Source organism: Balaenoptera acutorostrata, chromosome 1 (genome assembly GCF_949987535.1).
Source record: "Balaenoptera acutorostrata chromosome 1, mBalAcu1.1, whole genome shotgun sequence".
NCBI lineage: Eukaryota > Metazoa > Chordata > Mammalia > Artiodactyla > Balaenopteridae > Balaenoptera > Balaenoptera acutorostrata.
The window spans coordinates 40,356,907-40,373,126 of NC_080064.1; the positions used below are offsets into that span (position 1 = coordinate 40,356,907).

The 16,220-nt window shown below is 34.8% G+C and overlaps 1 protein-coding gene across 4 annotated transcripts in view; it reads right to left on the bottom strand.

Annotated features, from left to right (window-relative positions):
• SPATA6 (spermatogenesis associated 6) overlaps window positions 1-16,220 on the bottom strand; it is a 163,227-nt gene that overhangs the window by 40,846 nt on the left and 106,161 nt on the right. The window lies entirely within an intron of this gene.

Below are 16,220 nucleotides of genomic sequence, written 5' to 3' on the forward strand. Positions count from 1 at the left end.
ACCTAAATCTAAGACCGGACACTATAAAACTCTTAGAGGAAAACATAGGAAGAACACTCTTTGACATAAATCACAGCAAGATCTTTTTTAATCCACCTCCTAGAGTAATGGAAATAAAAACAAAAATAAACAAATGGGACCTAATGAAACTTAAAAGCTTTTTCACAGCAAAGGAAATCATAAACAAGATGAAAAGACAGCCCTCAGAATGGGAGAAAATATTTCCAAACGAATCAACGGACAAAGGATTAATCTCCAAAATATATAAATAGCTCATGCAGCTCAGTATTAAACAAACAAACAACCCAATCCAAAAATGGGCAGAAGACCTAAATAGACATTTCTCCAAAGAAGACATACAGATGGCCAAGAAGCACATGAAAAGCTGTGCAACATCACTAATTATTAGAGAAATGTAAATCAAAACTACAATGAGGTATCACCTCACACCAGTTAGAATGGGCATCATCAGGAAATCTACAAACAACAAATGCTGGAGAGGGTGTGGAGAAAAGGGAACCCTCTTGCACTGTTGGTGGGAATGTACATTATTGATACAGCCACTATGGAGAATAGTATGGAGGTTCTTCAAAAACCTAAAAATAGAATTACTATATGACCCAGCAATCCCACTACTGGGCATATACCCAGAGAAAACCATAATTCAAAAAGATACATGTACCCCAATGTTCATTACAGCACTATTTACAATAGCCAGGTCATGGAAGCAACATACATGCCCATCGACAGACGAATGGATAAAGAAGTTGTGGTACATATACACAATGGAATATTACTCAGCCATAAAAAGGAAAGAAATTGAGTCATTTGTTGAGATGTGGATGGATCTAGAGACTGTCATACAGAGTGAAGTAAGTCAGAAAGAGAAAAACAAATATCGTATATTAATGCATAGATGTGGAACCTAGAAAAATGGTACAGATGAACCGGTTTGCAGGGCAGAAATTGAGACACAGATGTAGAGAACAAACGTATGGACACCAAGGGGGGAAAGCTGCAGGTGGGGGGGCATGGTGGTGTGCTGAATTGGACGATTGGGATTGACATGTATACACTGATGTGTATAAAACTGATGACTAATAAGAACCTGCTGTATAAAAAAATAAATTAAATTAAATTAAAAATTTTTTAAAAAACCTAATACTTAACTTTCTTTGGGTTATTTGTATGGAAATATGTTAATATAAATGTTTCAGACATTACATGAAATTCCTACAAATCTTATATGTTCTGGTATAATGTTATAAGTCATAATTGTAGTTATTACTTTAAAATGTATATCTCAGAAATAACAAAATTTCCTTGTCATTTGCATTATTATGCACTTTCATCAAATCTTTAACCGTGGTCATTTTAAACTTAAAAGCTTCTGCACAGCAAAGGAAACCATCAGCAAAACAACAAGACAACCTACTGAATGGGAGGAGAAAATATTTGCAAATGATATGACGGATAAGGGATTAATATCCAACATATATAAACAGCTCATACAACTCAACACACACACACACAAATCCAATTTAAAAATGGGCAGAAGAACTGAATAGACATTTTTCCAAAGAGGAAATACAGATGGCCAACATGCACATGTCAACATCGCTAATCATCAGAAAATGCAAATCAAAACCACAATGAGTTATCACCTCACAACTGTCAGAATGCCTATCATCAAAAAGAACACAAATAACAAGTGTTGGTGAGGATGTGGAGAAAAGGGAACCTTCTACACTGGTGGTGGGTATGTAAATTGGTGTAGCCACTGTGGAAAACAGTACGGAGGTTTCTCAAAAAACTAAAAATAGAACTACCATATGACCCAGCAATTCCACTCCTGGGTATAAATCTGAAAGAAAAAGGAAAATCAAAAAGATACATGCACCACAATATTCATAGCAGCATTATTTACAATTGCCAAGATCTGGAAGCAACGTAAGTAGTCATCAAGAAGTGGCCATAAAGAAGATGTGGTATAGATATATACAATGGAATACTACTCAGCCATAAAAAAGAATGAAATTTTGCCATTTGCAACAACATGGATGGACTTGGAGGGCATTATGCTAAGTGAAATAAGTCAGACAGAGAAAGACTAACACTATATGATATCACTTACATGTGGAACCTAAAAAATACAACAAACCAGTGACTATAACAAAAAAGAAGCAGACTCGCAGATATAGAGAACAAACTAGTGATTTCCAATGAGGGGAAGGGCAATATAGGGATGGGAGAGAGGGATGTACAAACTACTGGGTGTAAGATAGGATACAAGGATGTATTGTACAATACAGGGAATATAGCCAATATTTTATAATAACTGTAAATGAAGTGTAGCCTTTAAAAACTGTATTAAAAATTTTTTTAAAAAGAAAGAAATGCTCACTTGGGGGATAATATTATAAAAGTAAATAAATAATTTCCATAAAAATCAGGATACTGGATTGTTCTTATGGATGAGGGAGGGTTGTGATTTTAAGGGACTACAGAGAGGGCTATTGGGATGGCTGGCTAGATTCTATATCCTGATGGGGCAGGTGGTTAAGAATGCTCATCTTGGAAAAAATCATCTAGCAACATATATCTTATGCAATTTTCTGTATTTGAGTTATAGTTATCAGTTTTAAAAGCATAAAAATTAAAAATGACGTGTTCAGGACTTCCCTGGTGGTCCACTGGCTAAGACTCTGTGCTTCCAATGCAGGGGACCCGGGTTCGATCCCTGGTCACAGAACGAGATCTCACATGCCGCAACTAAGAGTTCGCATGCTGCAACTAAAAGATCCCGTGTGCTGCAACTAAGACTCGGAACAGCCAAATAAATAAATGTTTTCTAAAAAAAATGACATGATCAAAGTAGCAACAATATGACCGATAACTTTACCAAAACAATAGAATGATAGCTTGAAAGTGCTGAAAGAAAATAACTGCCAACTTATAATTCCATAACCAGAAAAAAGCATCTTCCATAAACTGAGTTTAAAATAAACTTTCAAACAAAAGAAAAAACAAAACAATAAACCTGGGAGAATTCATCTGCAATAATGAATTGCAGGCTAAAGGAAATACTAGAATTCAATAATGAATTGCACACTAAAGGAAATAACTAGAGTATTATGAAAGAGGAAGCCTGGAGACGCCGTGCAGAATGAAGAGCCACAAAATGGTAAAATATGATTACATCTAAGTGAGCATCACCTATATAAAATATAATGATGCAATATGATGCTTAAAATATACAAACAATAAAAACAGGATAATAACAGTATGTTAAGTGAGGAGGGAAATAATAAAATTAATATGTTCATTTATATTCAACTTTAAAAAAATACTTGTTTTAATCTTTAATGTAACCATCAAAAGAATAAAAAAAGAAAGTAGCACAAGTTAATGTGGTAGAAAATTAAATAATACATGCTCAAGCCAAAAGGAGGCAAAATAGAAGGAAATACAGAATGTAGAATGAATAGAAAACAGTAGATTTATATCCAAATATATCAGTAGGTATGTTTAATATGAACAGACTAAAAACTACAATTAAAACACAATGATTGCCACATTGTATAAAAATGTCAATATATGCTATTTAAATTTATTTATTTATTTTTATTTATTTTATTTTTTGGCTGTGTTGGGTCTTTGTTTCTGTGCGAGGGTTTTCTCTAGTTGCGACAAGTGGGGGCCACTCTTCATCGCAGTGCACGGGCCTCTCACTATTGCGGCATCTCTTGTTGCAGAGCACAGGCTCCAGATGCGCAGGCTCAGTAGTTGTGGCTCACGGGCCTAGTTGCTCCGCGGCATGTGGGATCTTCCCAGACCAGGGTTCGAACCCGTGTCCCCTGCACTGGCAGGCAGATTCTCAACCACTGCACCACCAGGGAAGCCCCAGTATATGCTATTAAAAAATCCCCTTAAATATCAACAGAAAGGTTCAAAGTGTAAGAATGAAAAAATATATTTTCATTCCTCTAAAACACTAAACATATAAAGCTATTTTAGCTATAGCAATATCAAATAAAGCAGACCTAAAGAAACATTATTACTAGAAATAAAGACTTAAATAAATACTATAATTCCATTTATATGCATCTAATCACATAGCTCCAAAATATACAAAGCTTAAACTGTTAGCACAGGGAAATTAAAACAGGCAAATTATATTGGGAGATTTTAAAGAACTGTCTCTCAGTATCCAATAGAATTGGCAGACAAGAAAAAGTCAGTAAGGATAAAGAAAAACTGCACCACATTAGCAAACGTGACCTAGTTGTCAAGCACACTAAACTAAACAAAAACAGATATCATGTGTTTTTTCTTAAGTGTACTTGGAATAAAAAATGACCATATCCTGGGCATAAATAAGGTCTCAAAAATTTCAGAAGACTGAAAAATCAAGTGTTCTCAAGACACAGCAGAATAAAGCAAAAAATTTTTTAAAAAAGAAAAAATAAAATTCCCCCACCCAAAGAATGTTTGGAAATCTACCAATACACTTTTAAATAACCCAAAGGTAAAAGAAAAATTACAATGGAAATTAGAAATAGTAGTGAAAACATGACACTACTTAGAAAGAAATCTATAGTCTTAAATACATGTATACACTAGGAGAAAGCCTAAATTTAATGATGTGAATAGTCACCAAAAGTTTTTAAGAGAAAGATCAGCAAATTAATTCCAAAGAAAGGAGAAGAAAAGAAATGATATAGACCAAAAATTAATAATGTAGGAAAAATACATACAACAGAGAAATAAAACCAAAAGTTGTTTTTTCAGGGGAAAAAAGTAATAAATCTCATAATTCCTTTGTGAGACTTATAATAATCTCCCTTTTATTACCATCATAGATAAGTGATTTAAAAAAAAAAAAACAAGAGCAAACATTTATTAAACAGTTTCTATATGCCAGTGTCATTCTAAGTATGTTACATATACTAATTCTACTAATACAAGAAACCTATCAGGAAACTGTTAACAGAGAAGTAATTTGTTGAACAAACTGGTTCCAGACAGAGCCTTCATAAAACAGCACACAGCTGGTATGTAGTAGCAACTCAATACATCTCAGCTAAACTTACTAATCAACTTCAAACTATTAAAATTTAAACCATACTATTCCCTGGCAAATCACGTACCCTACCCTTCCTGATTTATTCTTTCATTATATTATTTTGGCAAATTTATATAAAAATCAGTACTTTTAAAAATAATTGGAAGATCTGGCAACATTGTGCCTGAATTCCTATATGGCAACACTTAACTAGGGCTGAGTAGTAGCTTTCTCCTCCAGAGAGGTCATCGACTTTCTCTATTGGTCACAGTACTCAACACCTCCCCTAACTTTTGAATGCATCTGACTTCGTGACTTCCTGGATTTCAGGATAAAGTCTATGCTTCCTATTCTGTTTTTTCCACGATTTGGCCCAACAAAAACCTTCTGCTTTAACTGGATTATACCTAACAATTTCCAGAATGAGTTTTATATAAAAACATGAATTTCTAGACAGTATAGGCTTATAGGATTAAGTCACATTCTCTTTATTTCAAAAGGCACCAGAAACTGGGGTTCAGATGTGATAGCAAAAGGACTGGGGTCTTTGTTGAAATGATCTTAGATTTTCTTGAATTAAGTCAAAATGCTGAGTGTTTTCTCCTCATTCAACTGGGTTTTATTTTCAATAGGATCTTTTGTGATCACTGACTTCCATTAGCTTGTTTGAGGTGGGTTCTCTTCATTTATAAATGATTGTCAAACTATGTTTTACACTTCTCTGTACTAATCAAATATTTAATGATTTTTGAAGGACTTTTTCACTGTCCCAGAAGAGGCTGATATTTAAATTCTTTGCGAAATAAAAATACTTTTTTACTTTTAAAAATTCTTTGTGACATAATTTAAAAAAACCTAATGTTTATATTTAATAAGGTCTACCTTTGTCTGTGAGTATCCTTCAAGTAGGACCAACATGGACTTTGGTCTGACCTGTGTCTAGGGAGTGTGTTTCAGTGTACAGCTCACAATGTGTGTCTCTGGTATGTTACTGTTTGTTTCTGAACATGGATCTTGTTTTCACATGTTTAGGTTTAGGCATATTATTAGGCTTATATGTATCAGATTGTACTTTTTGGGTTTATCTCTGTAGAGCTTAGTGGTTAAGATCAAAGAGTATTAATCTGGATTCAAATCTTGGCTCCAACCAACCTAAGTAGCCATGTGACCTTATATAGAAGTCACAACTTTTCTGAGGCTCAGTTCCTCATCTTTGAAATAGTACTTCTTAATAGTACTTACTTTGTAAGATTATTGTGAGGATAAAATGGAATAATAAATACATGCATAGTGCCTGGCCTATAGTGAATGTTTAATAAAGTTATTATTCCTATATAATCAATTTCAGTTTTTCTCTGGAAGAACAATAACATTTCCTGCTTATGCTTTTTATTCTTATACTTAATCGTATACTGTGCCACACTGTTTTAATCTTTCACACTCATTTTTTAGTTTATAAAATAATCATTGGATTATACAAGCTCCTTATGGAAAATCTGATTTCATGAAAATATCCCCAGTGCTTTGCATAGCGCAAGGTACAGAGCATGTAGATATTTGATGAAAAATGTTCAATATATACTTAATGAAAGAACATAGGCAAAAAAAAAAAAAAAGACTAATTTGAAGAGTTTGTGTTCAGGCTGCTCTTAATGTAAAACCATTTAAGATACTGAGATTTAGTGTCCAGTGTAAGCCAACATGAGCCACCTTACTGCCTTCCATTCGAGAAAGGCAGGTCAGGGACAAAACAAATTAAGGTAATTAAAAGAAGTGATGTGAATGTCTTTCACTTCTGAGTAGGACGGGGTTGTTTGTGTGTGTGTGTGTACATGTATACTTATATCTGTATTGGTTTTTTGTTTTTGTTTTTTTAAGGCATTAGAAAGCTGCTTAAACAACAGTACTAGTGATGCCAAGATTCTTGAGGGGAGAGGTGAGTTAATAGGCTGCAGCTGTTATTTTCCTGGGGTCATTTGTGGATTCTGAGAATAGAACAAAATGTTGAGAATCTATGCTTTGTCACAGGTCCACTGCCGGAGGACAGATAAACCAGCAGTGTTTTGGCAGTCTTACTATGCTAGGTGGACAAAATTAAAAATCTGAGAGGCCAAAACCCAATGAGACACGATGGGTGCAAAACTGAGCTGATGGGTCCCTCAAGACACTCGCAGAATGTCTGAAACTATGCACGGTGAAGGCACAGAAAAAAGCTCAGCAAAAGCCTCTGAAAAGCAGAAGGGATTTTCAGCTATGAGAAGGAAGGGGCCTAGAACCACACCAACTCTCAGGTAAAAGCCCAAAGGGCTGAAAATTAAGAACTCGACAGTTTTGGGGTTTTTTTTTTTTTTTTTTTTTTAATATTTAGGATTTAGAGAAAAGCTGCAAAGATAAAGAGTTCCTGTACACAGGAACTTCGCCCTTCACCCCGCTTCTCTTAATGTTAACATCTCATATAACCACAGTAAATTTTGCAAAACCAAGAAATTAACATTGGTACAATACTATTACCTAAACTGCAGACTTTATTTGGATTTCACCAGTTTTTCCAATAATGTACTTTTTCTGTTCCAGGATCCAATACAGGATACCATGTTGCATTTAGTCATCATTTCTCCTTAGTCTCCTCCAATCTGTGACAAGTTTCTGTTCTCCCTGTTTCTCATGATCTTGACATATTGGTCAGGTATTTTGTAAAAAGTTTCTCCATTTGGTTTTGTCTGATGTATTCTCATGTTTAGACTAAGGTTATGGGTTTGGGGGAACAATATGACACAGACGTGCCCTTCACATCCCCTGATATCAAAGGATACATGCTATCAACATGAGTTATCACTAGTGATGTTAATCTTGATCACTTTGATAATAAGGTGGTGTCATTTGTCAGATCTCTCCAGCTAAATTACTATTTCTTTTTTCCATGCTCTATTCTTAGACATAAATCAAGTCCAGCCCACACTCAAGAGGAGAAGAATTAAGCTCTATCTCCTGGAGTGGGCAATATCAACAATTATTATTTAGGATTCTTCTGTAAGGAAGATTGGTCCATTCTCACCGTTAGTCATTCATTGTTTCGCTTACATCAGTGTGGACTCATGGATATTTATTTTATTGTTCAGATTATAATCGATACTAATGCTATTTATTTTGTTGCTCAAATTATTCCAGAAATGGCCACTGGGGCTCATTCAGGTTGCTCCTGTATCCTTTTTTTTTTTGAATTTTAATTTATTTTTTATACAGCAGGTTCTTATTAGTTATCTATTTTATACATTAGTGTATAGATGTCAATCCCAATCTCCCAATTCAGCCCACCACCACCACCACCACCCCCACCGCTTTCCCCTCTTGGGGTCCATACGTTTGTTCTCTACATCTATGTCTCTATTTTGATATGCCCCTATTCCCCTCACCTTTTTTGAACAATTCCTCACTTTCCACACTACAAGATGTTCTGTGCTAATCTTCTGTTTTCCCTGCTCCACCCCGAGAATTAGCTATTGCTCCAAGAAAAAAGATATTATTATTATTATGATGATGAAGGGTTGTCACTCCTTCTAGGCCCTTTCAGAGGACAAAGACAGGAAATACGTGTGTATACTAACCCACGTATATTAATATATCTATATCTCTGAACTAATCTATCTATATATTAAAATAAACATGATTTAAAACTGTCATCTCAGACTCTAATCCAACTTCACAGGGTTCATTCTAGCTTTTTCCCATCTTGTCTCTTTATAACTTCTTTTTCTGACAATAAGAAACCTGGTTGTTTTATCCACAATTTATTTACTTATTTATCCAACTCTCATATACATGTATTTTCAGAATTGTTAATCCATATCCCTGTGTGAAACACATTTATCTACTAGAGCAGGGGTTGGCAAACAGCTCCCAGGGCAATTCTGGCCCTTTGCCTGTTTTGGTACGGCTGATAGCTGAGAGTAATTTTTACATTTTTAAATGACTGGGGGGGAAAAATCAGATATTTCATGAAAATTACATGAAATTCACATTTTAGTGCACATGGATTAAAGTTTTATTGAAACACAGTCATGCTCATTTGTTTATGTGTTGTCTATGACTGCTTTCGTGCCCTATCAACAGAGCTGAGTAGTTGTGACAGGGACCTTGTGGCACACAGACACACGAAATATTTACTATCTGGCTCTTTCCAGAAAAAGTTTGGTGATCCCTAAACAAGAATATAGTGATCATGTAGTTCTTTTTGGCTTTAGTGTTACAGTATCCAGCCAAAATAACATATTCCAAAGTAATTTAGATAAACTAATTTAAAGTCTTGTATTTTTAATACTGCTAGTTTATTATAATCTACATTAAATCTTCAGAAGACCCAACATCACACTTTTAATCTTTAATACAATAAATTTAACTCTTTCTAATGTACATTTTTCTAGGAGTTTTGACAAATGCATAAAATTATATATCAGTCACACCAGTATATCAGGCAGTTCCTGTACCCTAAAAATTCTCCTGTGAGGCTGGTTTCTTTGTAGTCGACAGCTTCTGCATCTCCTAACTTTTGCTATTTTAACAATGTCATATAAATAAAATCATACAATGTGTAGCTTTGGGGTTCTGGCTTCTTTCATTTAGCAAACTAAATTTAAGATTCATCATGTTGTAGCATACATTAATAGCTCATTCTTTTTTATTGCTGAATTATATTCGATTGAATGGCTATACCATAGTTTGTTCACCATTCACAAAGTGCATCTTGTTTGCTTCTAGTTTTTGGTAATGATGAATAAAGTTTCTATAAACATTCATGTACAGGTTTCTGTGTGAAGATATGCTTTCAATTCACTTGGGTAAACAGCTAAGAAAAGGATTGCTGGGTCATATAAGTGTATGTTTAAACTTATACAAAACTACCTTCAAACTGTCCTCAGAAGTGGCTGTACCTCTGAGCATTCCCACCAGCATTGAATGAGAATTCCTGTTGTTCCATATCCTTGACAGCATTTGCTACTGCAAGTTTTGCAGGGTTTCTTTGAGGGGTGGGGGGATGTTTTTGTTTAACAAATTCTAATATGTGTGTAGTGGCATCTCAGGTAGTTTTAATTTGCATTTCTGTAATGACTATTGAGCATCTTTTCATATGTTAATTGGATAAAAATATCTGTTCAGATCATGTGCCCATTTTTAATTGGGTTATTTATTTTCTTGTTGTTGAGTCCGAAGAGTTGTTTTTATATATTTTAATTATGCATATAAGTCCTTAATTATATATGTGATTTGCAAATATTTTCATTCAGAGAAGGGCTCCTCTTTCTATTCTCTTAACAGTGTCTTTCACAGAGCAAAAGTTTTTAATTTCAATGAAGTTTAATTTATCAATAATTTTGCTTTTCCTTTATGGATCATGTGTTTGGTGTCATATCTAAAGTCATTGCTCAATATAAATTAAATGGATTTTCCACTATGTTTTAGGTCTATGATATATTTTGAATTATTTGTCAAGGAGTTTGTTTTTGTTTTCGTTCATCGACAACCATGTGTTAAAAAGACAACAAATGCAAAGACTCCATTTAATTGACTTTGTACTTTTTTAAAAAATCAATATTTGTGTGGGTCTATTTCCAGAGTATCTCTTCTATTCCTTTATATCTGTGTCTATAATTTAGTCAATATCACAGTCTTCACTGTTATGCTTTACAGTAAGTCTTAACATTAGGTAGTGGGTCCTCCAACTTTGTTCTTTTCAGAACTGTTTTGGTTTTTCAAGTTCCTGTGCTTTTCTATACGTCCTAGAATCAGCTTGTCAAAATCTATTTAAAAGCTTGATGGAGTTTTATTATTTCATTGAATCTAGAGTTCAAACTGGGGAAAATTGACATCTTAATATGGAGTCCTCCAATCCATGCATATGGTATATCTCTGTTTAGTTCTATCTTCTTTGATTTCTTTCAACGGTGTTTTGTAGTTCTCAGAATGCAGATCCTGCATTAGGTATAATCCTGTTACAATTATACCTAAGCACTTCAGTTTCTGGTGCTATTGTAAACTGTATGGGTTTTCTAAATTAAAATTCCAATTGTTCAGTGCTGGTATATAGGAAATATTACTTTCTTTGTATTTTGTGACATTGCTAAACTCACTTATTAGGAACTTTTCTGTAGGTTGTTTGGAATTTTCTACATAGATAACCATATCCTTTGCAAATACAGTTTTGTTTCTTCCCTTCTAACCTTTATGCCTTTTATTTATTTTTCTTGCCTGTCTGCATTATCTAAGACTCTCAGTATGATGTTAAAGGAATGGTGAGAGAGGGCATGCTTGCCTTGCTTCTGAGCTTAGGGGGAAAGCATTCAGTCTTTCACCACTAAGTATAATGTTAGCTGTAGGTTTTTCAAAGATGGTCTTTATTAGGTTAAGGAAGTATCCTTCTACCGCAACTTTACTAAGAGTGTTTAACATGAATAGAGTTGAATTTTGTTGGATACTTTTTCTGCCTATTGAAATGACACTGAGAACAAATATGTATTTAATCTGTTAATAGGATGAATTTACACTGCATTTCTGGAATAAGCCCACATGATTATGATGTATTTTCATTTTTATATACTGCTGGTTCTAATTTGCTAATATGTTGTTAGGGATTTTTACATATATGTTCATGAAGGATTTTGGTCTGTATTTTTCATTGTCTGGTTTTGGCATCGGAAGAAATGTTGATATCATAAGATGAACTGGGAAGTATTCTTTCTTCTATTTTCAGGAATGTGTAAAACTGGCATTATGTTTTCCATAAAGGTTTGGTAGAATTCACTAGAGAAAGCCTCTGGGCTTAGGGTTTTCTTTTATGGAAGATTCCTAACTTTAAATTAAATTTCTTTAATAGATATACAACCATTGCAATTATCTATTTCTTTTTGAGTTAGCCTTGGTAGTTTATGTCTTTCAAGATGTTCTTGAAAGTTATGTCTTTCAAGAAGTTTCAAATAGTTTTAACAGCAATGTAAACAGAGCAGAAGACAGGATTAGCAAACTAGAGGACATTTCAAAAGAAAGTATCTAAACTAGAAAGAGAGAGAAAAAAAGAATTAAAAACATCAAAATAAGCATAAGATACATATGATATACAGTCTAAAGACCTTATATAAATGTAATTGGAAATTCCAGAGGGACAGTAAATAGATACTGGGGCAGAAGCAATGTTTAAAGAAAGCATGAGTGGGTTTTCCAAAACTGATGAAAGATATCAACCTAAAAATTTAAGAAGCTCTGCAAACTTAATGTAGAATTGATCCAAGAAAATTACATCTAGGTATATCACAGTACAATTACTAAACACAAAGTTGAAGAGCAAATCTTAATTGCAACAGAGGGGGGAAACCCCACATTACTGCAAAGGAATGACAGCTGACTTTTCAACTGACACAAATGAATGGCTTCTTTAAAGTGCCCAAGGAGGGAATTCCCTGGCAGTGCAGTGGTTAGGACTCCACTTTCACTGCTTTCACTGCCGAGGGCACAGGTTCAATCCCTGGTCAGAAAACTAGGATCCCATAAGCCATGCGGTGTGGCCAAAAAAAAAAAAAAAAAAAAAGTGCCAAAGGAAATAACCACCAACCTAGAACTTTATAACTTTATATCTAGTACACCCTACATAGAAGTAAAACCATGATGTTTTCAAACAAACAAAACTGGAATTCAAAGCCAGGATAATAACATGAAAGAAAGTACTAAAGGGAGTTTTTGGGCAGGAGGAAAATGACTCAAAAATCCAAATGGGAATATCGAATTGCAGGAAAGGATGAAGAATAATAGAAAGGGTAAATATGTGATTAAAATGAATAAACATTACTATGCAAACAAAATTTATTTCTTGTGTTTTATATATGTAGAATTAAAATTCATGATAATAGATGTTCAAAAGAAGATGTGGGTTAAAAAAAGAGTTAAATGTTTTTAGGTCCCAACATTACTGGGGAGGTCAACAAAGAAATAATTTGTTATATATGCAAGTTGAAATCTCTAGGGAAATGAATAACAGAATAGTAAAAAAATGAATAACAAGTTAATAAAAAGGAAATGGATAATTAAAAAGTTACTAATCCAAATAAAAGCTGCATCAATCTACATAAAAATTCTAGATGTTCATTATTGGAAAAAAAATCTCATGTGCTATTCACAAGATACGTACTTTAAATATATTGCTAAAAAGCAAAGGATGGAAAAATATACACCATGCACATACTAGGGAAAAGAAAGCTGCTATAACTATACAACTAGTAGACAAAACATACTGTGAAACAAGAAATACTACTAGAAACAAAAAGGGAACCTTGGGGCTTCCCTGGTGGCGCAGTGGTTGAGAGTCTGCCTGCCAATGCAGGGGACACGGGTTCGAGCCCTGGTCTGGGAGGAGCCCACATGCCGCGGAGCGGCTAGGCCCGTGAGCCACAATTTACTGAGCCTGCGCGTCTGGAGCCTGTGCTCCGCAACGAGAGGCCACGACAGTGAGAGGCCCGCGCACCGCGATGAAGAGTGGCCCCCGCTTGCCGCAACTAGAGAAAGCCCTCGCACAGAAACGAAGACCCAACACAGCCATAAATAAATAAATAAACCCAAAAGTTAAAAAAAAAAAAAAAAAAGGGAACCTTTACATAAGAGGTTTATATCGTAGTCTGAAATGTGTATCCAACTAACAATTTGGCTTCAAAATACATAAAATAAAATTAACAGAACTAGAAAGAAAAACAGACATATTCACAATCATAAAACCTGAAACTTTCATGAAATTTGACACCTACCTATCACTATACAGAAAAAAATAATTCCAACAAAAAGCCTTTAGAAGAAAACGTATGATAGACTCTTGAACTAGACTGATGGAAGAAATTTTCACATATTGAGGTATGGGGAATCATTCTGGCTTGAACTTTATGCTAACTAGAGTCAGTAGTCTTATGGTCTGTCAAATGTACATTGTACAATTGCTTTAACTAAAAACAACAACAAAAATGCACTTTGCACTTACCAGACTGTTTAGAATGTCCACTTGGAAGATAGGGATAAATGTGGGCCCTTTCTATGACACTAATGCTAGTACTCCTTCGAAGATGCGGTTCCCTTCTCAGACACTGTGGTCATGCTGACTCGCTGTGTATGTGCTAATCAGTCTCTTTTGAAACTTTAAGGACTGTACCCCTGTCATGTCTGATGTTTGTTCTTTGTTCTGACAAGCTATGAAATTGCGGTTCAGGCATCGAAAATGGAGCCAGGTGGTCACTGTGGATGTGGTTTCAGACATGTTCCTGCATTACTAAGACCTTGAAATTTTCTTAACTGTATCAAACTCAAGGATACCAGCCAGCTGCAACCTTAAGGTCTCAAGGTCTCCCCCATGACTCTACAGCCATTTCGGACCCTAACCAATCCTTACTTAACTCATCTATCTAACTGTAACTCTCCGGTTTTTGCTGATATAAGCCTCCTCCTCCACTTTGTAGTCTGGCAGAGCACAATTCAAGTGCTTCTCCTTCACAATTCAAGTGTCTTCAGCTATAGTCCTCAGTCTGGCTCTAATAAAACTCTTTTCTATTCCTATTTTGGATTGTTTATTATTTCTGTTGACAAGACAAAAATTGTAAAAATGTTAATAAAAAGAGATAAATTTGATTCATCGTACTTAAGAACTTCTTTTCATCAAAAGATACCATTAAGAGAATGAAAAGGCAAGGCACAGAGTGGAAAAAGAAAATTGCAAAACATATATCTGACATATCAAAAATCAATATGGAACTTTAACAAAACAAAAAAAGAGACAACTCAGTACAAAAATGGGCAAATAACTTGAACAAGTACTCACAAAAGAGGATATCCAAATAGCCAATAAACATATGTACTAGTCATCAGGAAACAGCAAATTAAAACCATGATGTGATAAAACTACTTCTCACTATCAAAATGCCAAAATTAAAATACACACACACACACACACAACCTATCAGTAGTAGTGAGGACAAACTGAACTCACACACGCTGGTAGTGGGGGTGTAAACTGTTAAAATCACTTGGAAAAGTCTTTGGCGGTATCTAGTAAAGCTTAATGTTTACATGCTCTATGAGCAATTCCACTGGTAGGGACATACCCAAATAAAATGTATACAATGTTACCCAAGGATACATAAGCTGTTCATAGCAGTTCTAAAATAGCTCAAACCAGAAACAACCCAAATGTCCATAAATAGAGGAATGCATAAATCAATGGTAGTATTTTCACACAATGAAACACCACGCAGCAGCAAGAGTGCAGAACTATATAACAAGATGTCTGTATTGCAAAAATGCCTGAATTGAAAAAACAAAATAAAATAACTAAGAAAAAAAGGGAAAAGACATGGTTGGATGTCATTTGCATAAAGATCAAAAATATACAATACTAATCCTGCTATTAGAAGTTAGGATGTTAACCCTGGGAGTGAGTCACTGGGACTATCTATATTACACTTTGAAAACAAATTTAATTTAAAATCAATATGCATACAGAAACTTTCAACAGTACAAACTGATGTCAATGTCACATAATCCAGTTATATCCCCAGGACTAAGCTTGGTGTCCAACATGACTCATGATAAACAACTGTTTTGGGCTTCCCTGGTGGCGCAGTGGTTGAGAATCTGCCTGCTAATGCAGGGGACACGGGTTCGAGCCCTGGCCTGGGAAGATCCCACATGCCGCAGAGCGGCTGGGCCCGTGAGCCACAACTGCTGAGCCTGCGCGTCTGGAGCCTGTGCTCCGCAACGAGAGAGGCCCGCGCATCGCGATGAAGAGTGGCCCCCGCTTGCCACAGCTGGAGAAAGCCCTCGCACAGAAGCGAAGACCCAACACAGCCAAAATCAATCAATCAATCAATCAATCAAACATACGCATCTGATTCAAGATCCTCATTAAAAAAAAAAAAAAAAAAAAAAAAAAAAAAAAAAAGGTCCACATCAAAAAATAAAAATAAAAAAAAAAAAAAAAAAAAAAAAAACAACTGTTTTTAAATTAATGACTGAAACAGGAAATCAAACACAAAAAGAATAATATACTGTAATTATTTCCCAGCTGTTGTTCATATATATGTTTATTTGCCTTATGTCAGAAAGTATTCTCATACTGATCTTCTCTAATATTAAA